This window comes from Mesocricetus auratus, unplaced genomic scaffold, assembly GCF_017639785.1.
Source record: "Mesocricetus auratus isolate SY011 unplaced genomic scaffold, BCM_Maur_2.0 Super-Scaffold_6730, whole genome shotgun sequence".
NCBI classification, from domain to species: Eukaryota; Metazoa; Chordata; class Mammalia; order Rodentia; family Cricetidae; genus Mesocricetus; species Mesocricetus auratus.
The window spans coordinates 21,845,644-21,863,599 of NW_024429184.1; the positions used below are offsets into that span (position 1 = coordinate 21,845,644).

The 17,956-nt window shown below is 36.5% G+C and overlaps 1 protein-coding gene across 4 annotated transcripts in view; it reads left to right on the top strand.

The window, feature by feature from the left end:
* Lingo2 (leucine rich repeat and Ig domain containing 2) overlaps positions 1 to 17,956 on the top strand; it is a 1,146,222-nt gene that overhangs the window by 362,006 nt on the left and 766,260 nt on the right. The gene's annotated exons all lie outside the window — the stretch shown is intronic.

The window sequence follows — 17,956 nt, forward strand, 5'->3', positions numbered from 1 at the left end:
ATAGTCTCTAATTTCAGAGATGGATAACTTGCTATGTATAGTGGAATAAAAAATGGCAGTAACTCACCTCCTAGAATTATTTTTGGGAAACAATGAGAATAGAGACTCTTTCTGTAAAAAAAAGTCTGAAAATTTGGTTACTACATCATAGTCAATATTTAGTGAACATGGATTTGAGCTCTAAAATGTGCAGGTTTTGTTTATTACCAGAAACAACTTCAGTGTTAAGTTAGGCATTCCTCTTGCTACCTCAGCACAAGCATTAGGGAAGCAAAGGTATTCTCTTTATATCACAGATATATAATAGAGAGGGAATGCTGCAAGCAAGGAGTCAGTATCTTGTGTAATTTTAATTTTTAATTACTTTTTTAGTTACCTAGTGGACAGCATGTCATGCTTCCTAATATGAGATGATAGATATTTAGATAGATGAACATAGATAGATAGATAGATAGATAGATAGACAGATAGTTAGCATCTCATCATTCTGTCAGAAAATAGTCTTTATACATTTTAATAGGTAAGTTAGAAATGAAAACTTTCAATTTGTTAGGATGTGTTTATTAGCAGAAACATAAAGTGTAGATTTTCTCTCCATTAAGTAAAATTAAGTAACTTCCCCTTTAAGAGATTTTACACTCTCCTTTTAGTCATGTAGGATTCCAGAAATTTATGCTTGGCAATTATTATAATATATTTTCTTAACTTGTCAAATGATTGGAAACACACACACACACACACACACGCATATACACATACACATGAAAACACACACAGAGTCTCTCACACAGACACACACGCACACACACACATACACATGCACACACATACACACTTACATATACATGAAAACACACACAGACACATGAACATACACAAATACACACACACAATTTTTATGTATATTTTGGATTTGGTTTTAGTTTTTATTTATTTTTTATTGCAAGTATGTCTGAGTACCATGTGCATGCCTGGTACCCATGGAGGCCAGAAGAGGGGGTTTGGTACCCCAGAACTACATTTATAGACAATTGTAATTTGCTATTTTGGTAATGGTAATTGAACCCTGATCCTATCGAAGAGCAGCCAATGCTCTTAGCCATCAAGTCATCTCTCTAAACCAAGGAATTCTGTTAATCACCCGAATAAATGTAACATGCTAATTTGGTCCAATTAAATACCTGTAATACATAATACCCTAGGTCTTGGACTATATACCACAGGGGGGAAAACATGCAATATTTATCTATATTCTAGAAGGAAAATCAGACAAATCATTGATTGATTTATTACTGAATATTGAAAATATTAATTCAGCATAATCATTATGCTTGTTAAAGTGTACAAATTTATGTATGTTTACAAAAGTAAAATGTACAAAATTTTTGACAATTTCTATGTTAGAAGTATGAAAATGCAAATAATTTTTATTAAATATCTTGGTTGCCTTAACTTTTTAGAATTCTGTTGTTTCTTTTTTTCATTTTTTAAATTTAAATTAGAAACAAACTTCTTTTACATGTCAATCCCAGTTCCCTCTCCCTCCACTCTTCCCCTGTCCCCCCCATCAACCAACTATCCCATTCCCTTTCTACTCCCCAGGAAGGGTGAGACCTTCCATGGGGGGTATCTTCAAAGTCTGTCATATCATTTGGAGCAGGGCCTAGACCCTCCCCTGTATGTCTAGGCTGAGAGAGTATCCCTCTATGTGGAGTGGGCTTCCAAAGTCCATTCGTGTACTAGGGATAAATACTGATCAACTACCAGAGGCCCCATAGATTAACCAGACCTCCAAACTGACATCCTCGTTCATGGGGCCGGGACAGTCCTATGCTGATTTTCATGCTGTCAGTCTTGGGCCCATGAGCAACCCCTTGTTCAGGTTAGCTGTTTCTGTGGGTTTCTCCAGCCTGGTATTAACCCCTTTGCTAATCACTCCTTCCTCTCTGCAACTGATTCCAGAGTTCAGCTCGGTGTTTAATTGTGGGTGTTTGCTTCTGCTTCCATCAGCTACTGGATGAAGGCTCTTATTATCAGAGAAGGGCATTTAAGGAAGCCTCTTGACTATTGCTTAGATTATTAGTTGGGATCAACCTTGTAGATATCTGGACATTTCCCTAGTGCCATATTTCTCTTTAAACCTTTAATGATACCCTCTATTATAGTATCTCTTTTCTTGTTCTCTTTTATTCTTCCCCTGACTTGATCTTCCTCCTCTCCTCCCTTCCTCTTTCTTCTAACTCCCTCTCCCCTCCCTCCACGCTCCCAATTAGCTCAGAAGATCTTGTCCCTTTCCCATCTCCAGGGGACCATGTATGTCTGTCTTTGAATACGTTATATTTTACTATAAAATTTATGATGTATGTATATGTGTATAAAATGTTATTGCTTATGCTACTATACACGTGGCTCTTCTACAAGGTTTATAGTTTCCTAAAATCTGGGACCTGGTTTTCTTGATTCTTACATACTCTTATCTTTCAATGTCTAATGCACTTTATTTAACTGATAAGTTGAGCAAATGATTAAGGAACAACATAGCTTCTGCTTGGAAAAGTATACAGTAGTGAAGTAAAAAATGTAACTACCTGAGGGTTACTTTTGAGGCTGTCATCACATTAGAGTATAGACAAATGAGAGCATACTGTGACAGTGACTCTGAAGTGATGGCAATGAGCAGATAATGAATCACATTTGCATTTATCCACAATCCTTCATTTGGAGACTATTCATTCTTAAGTCAGATCACACCATGTGACTGAATCAAGTAGAATCCAGAATCTCTAAAATCAGAGTTGTCATGAAAAGAAGTTTTACTAACTAGATTCATGATATACTTCTGCTGAAAGTATCTTTTAGTGTTCCAATTCTTGAATTCCTGGACAATGTACACTCACCTGATGCTTTCACCTAATTTTTGGACACAAGTGCCACATTAATATTATCAGCTCATACCTTCCTCCAAATCCCAAGAAGCTTTGACCTCTAAGCTTCACCATGGGTAAGACCATGATGACCACAGAAGAACCAAGGATTCAAACATCTCTCTTCAGATGTTGAGATTCTTTGTATGGGACAATCTTATTAGAAAATGGGTTGGGACTCTGTAATTAGGTTTGTGATTTGCTGCCTCTCTCTGGAGATAAGTTCACAGGAATTGTAACATCTCTAGCCAATCGTTCCATAATACTCAGACTTACAGTCTGGCTTATTAGCTGTCCATCTGTTTTTACGTGTGGCTTGCTCTCTAATCAAGCAGTTTGAAGATTTACTTCTTGCACTTGAACTGTCTGGAAAATATCTGTATGCATTGTAACATAGTCTCGTTGTTATTTACAGTTAATTAGAAAAGACGAGCCAGAGTGTTCTTGTCTCTATGCATAGAGTGAGTTATCATTTTCCGGCTGGCACATTATTTTCCTTCGCTTGATGAATGTTTACTGTCACTGCTCAATAAGAGATGAGCTACAGTCTGCTAGTCTTGGCAGTGTCTTCATAGTGGGGCTGTTTTGCTTGTCCTCCAGAATTACAGCTCCATTTATTTCATACAGTTTCATTAATCTTCTGAGTACCTTCATGGCTGATGATATGGCTACTGCTTGTGTTGAGTGGAGGATTAATTACAAATAGTTTGGAGCAATGCATCTATGGAAGCCAGTCCCCCTCAAATGATTTGAATGTCATTTTAATTAACACAGAACAGAGTTGTAATAGACTGCAGAACATTTTCAAAGGACATTCTCCCAAGAGAAGGTCAAGGGAGGGGTAAAAAGCAATAAATGTGACCCTTGTAAAACCGTAGACTAGGAGGATATTATAAATTGAAGCCTCAATACACTGTATTTACTGGTACATGATAGCATACAATTGGAGAATTTGTCTGGTTTTCGAAAAATACAATAGATTTCAGTATAGAAGATGGTTCAACACAGAAATGCCTGCTACCAAGTTTATTTTCTATGGAATGGAAAGAGTTACCTCCCATGACACAAGAGTACCTACCTAACTTGAAACCACAGCGAATCTTAAATTTCTTTTCTATTTCTTTCTGCTGACATGTAAAATGTCACTTTGATTTTACTCATCTTTTCATCAAAATCAACATGTCAAATGCTTTAGAATCATTGAAACATAGTCAAGAAACTTAAGTTCTAAGACAAGAGAGAAAATAACTGTCATTGTTTTGAAAAAAAAGTTGTTTGTTAAATGACTTTTTTCCTTTGTAATGGTTCTTATTTCCTCATCAGCTTACATTATAATTTAAAAGATGCACTTCTAGGAGGAAATTTTTGATTCCTAGAAAATTATATGTCTTATTTCTAATGCAGTCATTATCTTTGTCAAACTGAGTGATAAAGATGATGAGATGGAGATAGCTTATGGTGTACTTCAGCTCTTCTAGGTACTGGTAAAGCTTTACATTTGTATCATATTTACTCCTTGTAGGTTGCATGATTGCTTTCACAAGTAACAGAAAGTCTTTGTAAAGTATGCAAGAATGTTTGCCCCAGGTCTGTTGTTTGTCTATCTCTGATCCTTTGCCAGCCTAGAATAATCCCTTTTCTGTTTTTGATTCCTTTGCCTGGGTCAGAAAAAAATCACTTTTTTCATACTAAATAGCCAGCAAATATAGGACTGCTTACACTTCCCAAACATTTCTTTTATAGTGTTTATTTTATTTATGACTCTGCCTTTGATGACAATGATCCCTTGCATCTTCCATAATAGGTGTTCATCAACTTATCTTTCATATCACTGAGCTTATATAAGATACTGTCATTCCATATTTTGTATCAGTGTTATCCATCTATACTCCCAAGAAAAAACAGCTTGAAGCTTATGTCTTAGATTACGCGTGCACTGACTATCCTTGTAGGCATCACTTTCCTCCCAATCATGCTTTCTAATACCCTTTCTCTTATGTTTCATGGTTATTACCTAAATGACTGCTATACCTGGAATCCCAGGTTCTTCACTTTACTTTTACTAATTACTTCGCATATTGTAACATTGCCATTGAATACTCATAGTCATACCATAAGCTTTATCACTACCAATATTGTAGTAACTTCAGGTTCTTGCAATCATTTAACTATTTCTAACTTCAATAATTTTCCAGTCTCAGATTAACCTCCAAAACATTGATTGTTCAAATTCATTTTACTTCTCATGCTTTGTGCCCATATTTCTTTCCTTCTCCAGAAGAAAGTCCATAGATATTACAACTTTCCTTACAAGTCCAAATCATTTGCCTTTTGCTTGCTTCAGTTTGGGAAATAAAAAAAGCCTTTCCTGGGTCAGCAATATTTATAACTGATTGTGACTGGAAAAACATATGGAACCCAGTTTAAATTGAATAGATCCAGGCTACATTTATATTTTTAATGTAAAGTGAATAGTTTTAACTCATTTTTCATATTAATATTTCCTATTTTCATCTTTCTGTCAGACTATCTACTTTCTCAAATCATGGCTTTAAGACATATTTGAGTATATATATTATACCAAGCCATAAAACCCCATCTCAACTACCAGCAGCAGTTCTCATGTAATCTCCACTGACTTCGTTATCAGTGGGTGAAATCATATTGTTAATTAACTGCATACCTACTCCTATTTGCATCTCTGGAACCAAACTCTCCCACTTACACAATGTTGTCCTTCGTCAGTCTGTACTCTTCTTGCATTATTAATTTTTCCCATCAATTTGACTTGCAACTTATTATTTATTAAAGAGAAAACAATATCTTTGTGATTACTTAACTTTCCCCACCAGCTAGCAACCTATTCTTGACTTCCTTAACAACTAATTCCAATAAAACAATGCATAGCTACTACTGAAGTAGGAGTTTCCTTTCTGTCTTGATAGTCTGTTAAAAGACAGTGAATATGCTTTTAGAAGAGTAATGACTGTAGAAGCAGTGGAGACAGACTTCCTTTCTATTTCACACAGGTCTCTCTGTAGAGCCATGCTGCTGTTAAGCTTATGATTACCTTCTCTCACCTTCCTAAGTGGGGATTACCTGCAAGTATGAACATGTCTAGTTAGCGATAAACAGATTTTGAAGAGCAGGCTTCCACAAAAAGTTCTAGAGGAATTTTTAAAGTCTGAATTAACATGTCAGACCACAATATAGATGCACCATGTTTATATCCTATCCTGATATGCTATCTTAAATTAAATTATATCAAGGAAATAACCTAGTGATATGTTTATAGGTAATACTATAAATATTTGAAGAACTTGGAAGTATCTGATTTACACATTTACACTCTATATGTTACAACTGTTATTTTTCTGTAGAACTCTGACTAGAAACCAAAGTTCTCATTTTGTATTATCATCTAATTTTCCTTTATAAATCAAGACTGCCAGTCTGAATAGGAACAGCAACAAAATAGTCCCATGGTCCTTGCACTTATAAAGCTATTGTCCAAGTATATACTTGCCTGGCTTATTATGTAGAAATTTATTTTTTCCTGAACTTAGTGATTCAAACGTTTATTTACTTTGAATTTCACATTTATATGTATAAAAATATGTAAACCATCCTTCTGATGCCAATGTTAAGAGAGTTAGACAGTACAAGCCCTTTTCTAATTAGATTGGAAGATTATGCCTTACTGGAAATAGGAGATGTATTGAGGTCCTGGGCATTATATTATTATCTCTGTTGCTATGATAAAATAACCTGACAAAACAACCTCAGAGACAAAGAATTTAGTTTGTTTCAGAGAGGGAGGATACAGTCAATCACAGGTGGGCATTCCTGATGGCAGGAGCTTGAGACCACTAGTGAACTTCCATACCCAGTCAAACCGATGGATACAAATGCTCAGCTTCTCTATATGGGCAGGGATCCATGTCCAGATTATGATGAAGCCCACTTTTAGCTTGGATCTTCCCAATTCAATTAACCTAACCAATTATCCTTTCACAGGCATTGCTAGAGACAAAGTTAATAGATATAATCCCTCACAGTGATTGCTGTAGTTTTGTATCCTTGGTGACAAACTGATATTCATAGGAAGACAACACTACCATTTTACTAAGAAATTAAAAGACAGTAATTCTTGCATTGTCCTAGGAGGAGAATGTCACATTCTGCAGTGAAGCTATGACCTAAAAAGTCACTTAGTGTGTATTTTCAACATGGATGTGGTGTCTCTTCTTCATATTCATCTTTAGGTGAACAACTAATTTCCTATAACAAAAATATCATTTACCTACAGCTAATAGTTGGCTAAAAAAACATAGCAGACACCAACAATATATTTTCACATCTACAGATTAGGCCATATCTCAACTCATTCAAGAATATTTTATTGTGCAACAGATGGCAATTAACATAGAGATTGACAATTTGTCCACCTGTTGAGAATAAGAAACTGTGGTGTGATCAGCTCTAACAAGAAGAAATGTATAGCACTCACCACCTTCCCTCATCAAATAAAAAGACACTTGGACTCCAATTCTCAGGGTCATCATGGAAGAACTTATTTGAGTGCTTACTAAATCCAGCCAGAGTGGAATCCTTGGAAATGATATTTTCCCAACATTATTGTTCCACTGCACACATAAACTCATGGTAGCTGTGACTTCTTGGACAAGACATGAAACAAAGATAAAGCCTGCCAGAATCCCAGTATCAATGGAGAAGGGCTTAGAAACTCTTCCCCCTAGGCAAAGAGCTATTGACGATTGATGATTGCAGGTGTGTCAGTTTGAGTTATAGGTATGACCCCTGATTGACCACCCATGATCCACACACACTGGCAGCATTAACTGGATTTAGTAGGTTTAAAAGAGTTCATGAAGTTGGGGCGGGTGTGGGGGGCAGAAAGGGAGGCATGCATTTGGGAAATGACAGTGGAGAGAATGGGATTAAGCTTTACCTGAATACATTATTTTGCAAGTTGAAAAAATTCTCAAATGCTAAGTATTTAAATAGGAAAATAGGTATGTAGCTAAGATGTAATGAGCTACATTGTGAAAATACACCCTAGTAACATGTAGGAGTTTGACTATTCCTGGAAAAAGTGTAAGTTGTGTTAGAATGAACAATTACCAAAAACCACATAGGCTAGGAGTAAGAAATAAGTTGGAGACACTGTAGAAAATATATTCTAGATTAAGACAAAGGGTAAATGATCACTCTGTGTGTGTGTAGGTGTGTGTGTGTGTGTGAGTGTGTGAATGTGTGAGTGTGTGTGTGTGTGTGTGTGTGAGAGAGAGAGAGAGAGAGAGAGAGAGAGAGAGAGAGAGAGAGAGAGAGATTGTATGTATGTATGGATGTGTGTGCATGCCTGTGTGTGAATTTTTGGGTTTTGATAACTGGTCTCACTATTATGTATAAGATAACCTTAAACTCTCACAAGCATCCTAAGTTGACATTAAACTCTATTTTCCTGCTTCAGTCTCTGGAATCCTGTAATTAGAGGGGTATGCACTATGTGCTGATGTGAGCAATGTGACATTGATTTTTAGCTTGCATAGTCTTCAGGGTATTTCAGGAAATTTAGTAACCCTACATGCCTTTCTATCCATGTTTGCGTGAGCAAATAAAATGTAGGTGACATAAATGGATATATGTTGCTGTGCAATGTGTGTTTGACTGCCTCTGTTCTGTGGTATCCAGGACATTGTTTACTTGTTATTCTCTTGCCCAAAGTTGTTATAATGAATTTTTTCCACTCAAAATTGTTTTACAAATTTTAGCAGGATTTAAGGTGATTCTCAGGTTCACAATTAAGCTTATGTAATACTATATCAAATAAAATTTGAGATTTAAAACACCGTAGATGTTTTTTATTCAGAATTGAACACACACACACACACACACACACACACACACACACACACACACACACACAAAATCCTTTTTCCAAATTTGAATCTTAGCCAGGTGGTGGTGGCGTACACCATTAAACCCAGCACTCAGAAGTCAGAGGCAGGTGGATCTCTGTGAGTTGGAGGCCACCCTGGTCTACAAGAGCTAGTTCCAGGACAGCCTCCAAAACAAATCAGAGAAACCCTGTCTTAAAAATAAAAACAAAACAAAAAACAAAAACTAAACAACAACAACAACAAAAACAAATTTGTATCTTAAATTGCAAATAATTTTGATGGCTTTTATGGAACTATTATCTCAGAAAGACCATTATATAAGAGTAAGAGAGTAACACTTTAGTGACATGGAGTCTTACAGACAATGGCTTTAGATGCTGTCAAGTATTTCTCCTGGATTTTTTTTTTCTTTTTGATACAGGCTTTCACTACATTCTCTAATAACCCTTCACTCATATTAACTATGTATCCTGTGTTGGTCTTGGCCTTGAATTGTTAATCTTCCTGCCTTAGTCCTTTCAGTAATGGCATTCAGATATGCTTTTAATATTATCTGTTGAGAAATCTTGTCTATTTCCCCTTCTTGGGTGGTCCATGTATTTCCCTCTTAGCCATCCTTGTTTCCTAGCTTCTCTGGAATTGTGAATTGTAGGGTGGTTATCCTTTGTTTTATCTCTAATATCCACTTATGAGTGTGTACACACAATGTTTGTCTTTCTGATTCTGGGTTACCTCACTCAGGATGGTTTCTTCTAGATCTACCCATTTGCCTGCAAATTTCAAGATGTCATTGTTTTTAACCATGTGTACTACTCCTTTGTGTAAATGTATCACATTGCTTTATCCATTCTTTGGTTGAAGGGTATCTAGGTTGCTTCCAGGTTCTAGCTATTACAAATAATGCTTCTATGAACATAGTAGAACAAATGTCCTTGTGGTATGAGTGTACATCGTTTGGGTATATAAGCAAGAGTGGTATTGCTGGGTCATGAGGTAGATGGATTCCAATTTTCTGAGAAAGCACCATAATGATTTCCAAAGTGGCTGTACAAGTTTGCATTCCCACCAGTAGTGGAAGAGTGTTCATCTTATTCCATATCCCCTCCAACATGAACTTTCATTAGTATTTTTTGATCTTAGTCATTCTGATAGGTGGGAGTGTGGGGGAGAGATGAGGATGGTAGGAGAGTAGTGAGGAGAGAAAGAAGATGAAGAACATGAGGGATCTAAGACTCTAAGCAATAGTGGAGAGGGTACGGTAAATGTCCTTCCCCTATTTTGGGATTGGTATCTATCTACCTTGATTGCCATCATAGAGTCCAGTAACTGATGGGGGCAGAAGATCCACATCCACAGATAAGCACTGAATCGAACTCCTGGAGTCCAGTTGTAGATAGGAAAGAGTGATAAGATGAGCAAAGGTGTCAAGAACATGTTCAGGAAACCCACAGAAACAGCTGACCTAAGCAAGTGGGAGCTCACTGACTCCAAACTGAGAGCTTGGGAACCTGTATAAGATCGAACAAGTCCTCCAATGTGGGTTTCAGATGGGGGGTTAGATAGTCTATGGAGCTGCTGGCAGTGTAATCAGTATTTATCCCTAGTACATGAACTGGCTGTGTGCTCAGCCTAGATATAGGGGGAGGGCCTTGGTCCTGCCCCAAATGATGTGACAGACTTTGATGATTCCCCATGGTAGGCCTCACCCTCTCTGAGGATTGGATGGGTGGTCGGATAGGGAGAAAGTGGAGAGAGAAGGAGGACAGGAGGGAGAGGGAACTGGGATTGGTGTGTAAAATACAACGATTTAAAAAATAACAAAAGATTATCTGTAAATATTTAATTGTTGTTTGATCCAGGTAAGGTCCAAGCCCATAAGTCACAATAAATTGTTTAAAAATAAAATTTAGCAAGAAAATGGGTATCAGGCAATGATGATGCACACCTTTAATTCCAGTACTTGGGAGGCAGAGTCAGGAGGATATCTGTCAGTTTGAGGCCAGCCTTGTCTACTGAGTGAGTTCCAGGACAGCCAGGTCTATACAGAGAAACCCTGTCAAAACAAAAAAGAAAGAAAGAAAAGAAGGAAGGCAGGAAGAAAGAAAGAGTGAGCAAGAGAGCAAGAGAGAGGGGTGAGAGAGAGACAGAGAGAGAAAGGCGAGAGAGAGAAAGAAAGAAAGAAAGAAAGAAAGAAAGAAAGAAAGAAAGAAAGAAAGAAAGAAAGAAAGAAAGCTTGGATGTTGACATGGTTATTTTTATTAAATATGAAAGCTCAAGTACTGAGTGAATTCTGGTGTTCAAATTCAAATGTACAAATTGCAAACATACTCACAGATCTACAAACACCTGAGAGGAGCACTCTCTTTTCATGGAGGAAACAGAGTATTTTCTACTGATGGTGTTTTTTTCAATGCAGTATTTAATATTTTCTGTATTTTTATGACATTATATTGTTAAAACACACTTTTTTATAGTGTCCTGTATTTTGAGAATACTGAATTGGTGGAATGACTCAAAGGGGGCCTAGTTAATCATAACTTCTTTCATGCATACATCAAGGTAAATGAGCATATCTAAGACTTGGCACACATTTCTTCTAATACATGCAGTCCATATGGAACAATTCTTCATTTGTTCTAGTTTCTACCTCAGAATTGTGACATGTGGTGGCAATTTAACTGAATACATATTCATTTTTAACAATCCTTACAGTCAATAATGCATTACTTATTGGTAATAAAAATATGTTGTCTGGATAAGCATTAACAAGTGCCTGAGAAGTTAACTCTAACCACACTTAATGGAGTTAAGAGCCAAGGACCTAAAATGTACTGGGGAACATGACTTCATGCTCATCTCTCACTCTGAGGCATTACATGCTTTCTTTGTTGTCTATGTACAGTCTTTGTTATTTGGTTCCAGGTAAAATGCTATATTCCACTTATTTGGTTTGCATTCCACAGCATTATCCATCCAGTAATGACCAACAGAATCCACTACTTTCTTGTAGTGCATGACAGTCAGAGACTGTTGGGATAATATTTTCTGTTTATTAACAAAATAGCAATGAAAATGTGAGTTTTTTCTTTTCCTTTATCATAAATCTAAGATCCTTTCAGGTATGCACACTCAAAGTCTTGTTTTCTTTATAGTCATGTACAGTATTATAAACACCAAGACAAATATCAATTTACTTTAAAACGTAATATTTAAAGTGGTGAAAACTCAATCTAAGTTAATCTAAATGTAAAGTCAATATTTTATTGATGTTTATCAAAAGTCATTAATGTGTGTTGGGGGTTATATTATTATTTTATTTTCTGATATTAAGATTGGTTTTATGAGTTGATACTACATGTTTTATTTCATAAAATCTTAGTTTATTTTACCCTAAAAAGCATTTTGATGACTGATTAATATTATAACCATGTTTATGCCTTTTTAACTAATGAAATTTAAATGTAAGTACTATTTGAACATCTATTGCATTGTTGCAAAATTCAATCTTAAAATTTATTTTGTAACTTGACATCTTATAACTTCATCTTAATTTCTTTCAGTTTCTTATTCCCCTACTAAATTGTTAGGATGACTTCAAATATGGACTCTGACCACAAAATATGATATACTTCATGCAGTTTATGTGAAAGGCAGTACACATGGTTGATGAATATAGGCATTGTTTAAAACATGTTGAGTTAAAGAGAATATAGCTTTGTTGTTAAGAAAAAAGGAAATCATTTAGGTAAATAACAATGGATATGATCTCACAGTACAATTTAAAGTCAAAGGCATAAACGTTAAAAGAAAAAAATGTGTCTTGACATAGCCCAGGTAGTATAATGCTGGCTGTACAAGCTCCATGGTCTGAATTTAGATCCCAAATTCCCATGTACTCAAGTTGGAAACAACAGGATGCCCAGTACTTACTAGCCAACTACACTTACTGAATCATGAAGCATTGGATTTAGTAAAGGAACATGTCCAAAAATACAAGATAGAGAAGTGAGTAAGGAAGACATCTGTCTCCTCCATGCGTACCTGAACATATATACACAGTCACATGGATGTGTGAATCTCTCTCGCACATGCAGATGCAAACACTGACATGTACACACACATGCACACTCATTTTTATTGGCATATCTATGTTGACAATGATGGGAGTATTTATGGAAATAATTCCATAGCAAAAGAGAGATTTTACAAGTGCAATCAATATTAACTAAAATGTATAGTCGCTTTTGCAATCTTCCAGTATTGCTATGTATAATAATTCCAGAGAAAACAATTCTACATTTCCAATAGTACTGAAAAATTATGTTGTAAAGGGCACCTGGCATTTGCAAGTGAAATACAATTCCACTTGGATACAGGCATATTGAAGAATCTTGTGATAGTATAGTCAATAATAATTTCCTGGTGGTGAAAATAGGGTTTTCTCTGAATTCTTCTTTTCTCATTTAACAAGTATGTGAAAGATTTATCTCACATCAAAACAATACAGAATCTAGTCTAAGTGGCTGATTATAATACATATATTTTAAATTGCACAGTGGTTTCTTAGCAAATGTAATAACACATGGATGCCTGCCTGTTTAGTGTTGTATGACCACTTATTTGCTTCTTGTTATTAAGCTTAGATATTTTCCAGAACTCAAATGGTACTGGATGCAGACCCTTACCTGCAAACTCACTTACCGCACAAGGATGTTGAGATCTGATCTTCCCAGGTTCCAAGCCCATTAATGTTGGACAGCTACTCTAAACTGTGTCGTGATTTGGCTACTGAGGAAGTTAGGACTCACTAATCATTTGGAAACCTTCATTTCATCAGAATGCTATTTGAACTGCTTTTGTCAAGGATCTTGCATACATTGTTAGGGGAAAATACACATTGCCTTGCAATATAAAGCTCCAGAATTGGAGGTTGTTTCATTTTCGGGTTTTTCACCATTGTATCTAGACGTATTCCAACAACTTCCTGTGCAGTCCCAGCTCTTTTCACAATTCATTTTTAAGTCTGTATAATTCCTGGCTCAGACTGATAATCAAGGGATTACAGATATGTGAATGGTGGGTAAATTGTCTCTACTGCAACAAAGTGATTGTTTTCACATTCCCATTGAATACAATGGACAGACAGCTGCTTGCCATCACGAGGGTAACTCCAATAAGAGAAGTAAGACAGTTTAAGCATGCCTGCTACAAATAAATAGTTACACAGACACAGAATGCTCCCATCTCCTAGCTTTATTTGTCGTCCCTTCCCCTTTCTCCTTACCTCCTATCTGTCCCTGGAAGGTATAATATCAAATTCAAATCAACCAGAATGCAGTCATCAGGTTATTGTAGCTTCTCCTAATAGTTTACAGTAACAACACAAAAATGAAACTTCTGATAACATAACATCCATGTTGTAAAGACTAAGAGAGAATGGGCATTGAGGGTAAAAGAGTGCATGATATATGGAAGAGGAGAGGGGAATTAATGATGGTGAAATGGCTCAGCAGTGAGAGAGGCTGGGCAAGAGGATGCAGGGAGGGAGGTTGCATTTGGCTGAAAAGGTGCAGATACTTGTCTTTATTTTGTGCTATTCCCATAGAATTTAAGTTGTATATGAAATAAGCAATAATAAGTAAATAAAAAGTAAAAAGAAAAGATATGGTAACTGAATAAAATCATGATAATATAAAAAGGTTGCCTGTTAAACATTAGCAACTATGTGTTTAATGGATGGGTCTTGCAGAGTGTGTTTATCCAGAGAAAGATACATTGCAGAAGAATGGCATGTGAGTGACCAGAACAGCCTCTGTGAACTCTTGGGAAAGCTAGAGGTGGACTGTTTCAGGGTAGATAAATGGATTTGTGACAGAAGGTAATGGCTTGGCAAAATTAGACTCTCACTGAATTATATGAATTTAGTGTACGTTTTTGGCATGAAAAAAATATTGCTGTAAAAATCCCTACTCCTGTTGAGGAAGCAGAACTATAACATCAGTGCCATGAGACGAGCAGGGTACGGAGTTATTTGGAGCTAGGCACACTGTCAAGGCCTGCAAACATGCCTCTGAGTGCAAAGTTTCAATATTTTTGCTGTCTTGAAATTTAAAGACAACAGTTTTTTAATACAAAAGGCAATTTCTACATATTGTAATATAGTCAGAGTCTGCCTAGCAGGGGAGGGTTAGAGGTGAGTGTGGGTGTGAGGTCACACTGATAATAAGGAGTCAGTGTGCATCTTGGGATGCCATTTTTACACAACTGTAGAAAGCCTGTGCAAAGACAATCAGTGTTGCTTTCCAGTCCTGAAGTTAGCATACAAGTTCTGCACCCTGCATCTCAAAATGCTTCTTAATAGGAAACAGGATGTGCTTTAAAAAGGCACTTTATTGCCTATTTACAAAGCTGTCTTCCTTACTCCCTACTGCCATAGGACTCATACTACTGTCTCTAGACAATGTATGTTATTTTTCTCAAAACACATACCAAAACCTGCTTTTCATGTGTAAAGAAGTTTCTTTTTATAAGAGCTGTCCAAATGTCTTTTAAGGACAGTCTACATCATGTCCAACAACTGTTGGACCAGTCCACAATTGATTACTAATCCACAGTCTGTATTTACCAATATACAATTGCTTCAGACAGAATTACTGTCCATGTTGACATTATATTGTGTATGACTTTGCATTTCTCTTTGAGTCTTCACTAAAAAGCAATGGCAGTAATAGGAGTCTGTTTGTTTGCTTATGTAGAACACCAACTGCATGCCAAAGGCATTATCCTAATTTTACTCAGATATTTGCAATGTTGAGATTTAAGATGCCTGTCCAGTGGAGTGTTCTGAAGAATATGTTATCTCATTCAAATTAGCTGAAGAGCAGCTTAGGTGATTTCTCAAACTGCAAGCCTGTCTTTCAATTACAACATAGCTTCTCTTGCCAGCTAATGAAACTAAGAATGAAAATGCCTGCTTAGCAGTTCTCGCGTATTCTCTTCAGATGTAAACTATATCTCTGCAAATCTAGTTAATGAGGAATATTCTTTAGGACATAAATTAATAAAATATACAGAAACACTAGTTTCTTCTCAGGAAACAAGGTATAACTGTTCCCTCAGCAAAATTGTAATGTAAAACACAATGGAGCTTTCAAGAATTCCTTCCCTGGAAGATTATTTTAGACCGTTCATTCACCCCTTTCATGTGATGGGATCATATACACAATGTGATAGTATTAGAAGGTGTGAGCTTTGGAATATAATTCGCTCATAAATGTGCTCTTGTGAATGTGGTGGGGGACCTCAGAGTGTTATCTAGTGATGAGAGCATGCTCTTGCCATTATGCAAATGCAGTGAGGTTGCTCTCTAGACACTGTAAACACTGCCCTGATCAGACACTAGTAGTATTATTTTATTCCTAAGCTACTTAGAATCCAGAACTGTGAAAAATGTCTCTTTGTTGAAAATTTTAAGTTTTGGATAATGTCATGAATTAGTACCATGTGCATGTGTGTGCGCATGTGTGTGTGTGTGTGTGTGTGTGTGTTCCCTCCTCAAATCCAAGACCTATTCTTTCATTATTATTGTTACACATATAAATGCTTGTACCTATTTGTTCACACTTATATGCACTTATGCATATAAATATCTACGGACATGCATAGTGGATGTGCATGATATCTGGTACATCATGATGTACGTCCTTCCTCATGTCCTTGATATGAGTTCTTTCTTATCCCTACAGCTTCTTTCTCTGGGACTAGGCTTTACACATTTCAGGATCTTCAGATCGTAGCCCAGTATCTGTGCCCTCAGCATGTAAGATGAGTACTTGTGTAACAGAGGGTGCTAAAATGCATAGTGATGTCAGAACCGAAGGGAAGGTGGGAAGAATGAAGACCTAATGAGAAAGCATGCAGGGTTACACTGACTCTTTGATTTTGAAGATGAAAGGTGTTTTTTTTTCTGTGTGAGTCTACATTGTATCTGTAATGTAGTTTTCTAATGACATTTTTATTTGACCATGTATTTATAATTGAATTCACACTAAATTGATGAGTCATGTCAGAATGTAATACTACAATATTTTGTCATTAATTCTGTAAATTTGGACAGAGACTATAAAACTTAGCTTGTAAATTATTCAGTAATCTATGGTGTATTAAGTATCTAGGGAAAGTGAGTAACTGCACTGAAACATTTAAAAGAACATGTTCTATATGCAATTTATTTTAAAGTTATTAAATTCTCCTTGGGGTAATTAAACTTGATATTTTAAAAATATATTGAAATTGCATTTGGCTGTAAAGACAACTGAAAATAAAATGTCTCCAGTAAGAAGTGAAGATCCCATCTTAATATGTGCTCTGGAACTTGCTTCATATAGCATGGTGACAATTGGGATTTTCCTCTATTTATTGTTTCTCCAAAAGACAGCGTCTTTTTTTGGCTGACCTGAACTGTAGCTCCATGAACTGAGTGAAAATTATTTTTTGCAACATTCATTATTTTTTAACATTTTATTTTTTTGTTTATACTTTGTGTCTTTCAGATCATGTATCTCCATCCCATTAATTTCCCATTTCTTCATATCCACCCTCTGCCCCTGCATGACCCACCCAAAAATAGAATGAAATTTAAGAGAAGAAAAAGAAAAAAAAGGGAAAATCCTGTTGTAGAGGCTGTAGTGTGAAACAGCGAGTAACACAGTAAACCCTTTTGTCTATATATATTTACTTACAAGTGTTCATTGCAAAGAGTCATTGGTCCAATTCGAGGCCTCTGGTTTTTGCTACACTTGTAAGTGAGTGTTGGACCCTCACTGTGACTCATCTTGGATATCCTGTTCATGTCCTGCATCCTGCGTATCCTACAACTTTGCCTCTGCAGAACCTCCCCCTCACGTGCTCGCACAGATAGTATAGATGGACTGGATGTTGGGGTGGACCAACTCATAAGGTAGTTGCAGGGTTGCTCAGCATGCTGGCTCTCCCCTGTCCTTACCACCTGGTTGCATGCTCTTCACCATTGCCCCAGCTAGTTCACAAATTGCAGCAAGGAGCAGGAGCAGGGCCAGTTCCCCTGCTTTCATAATCTCAATATCAGCT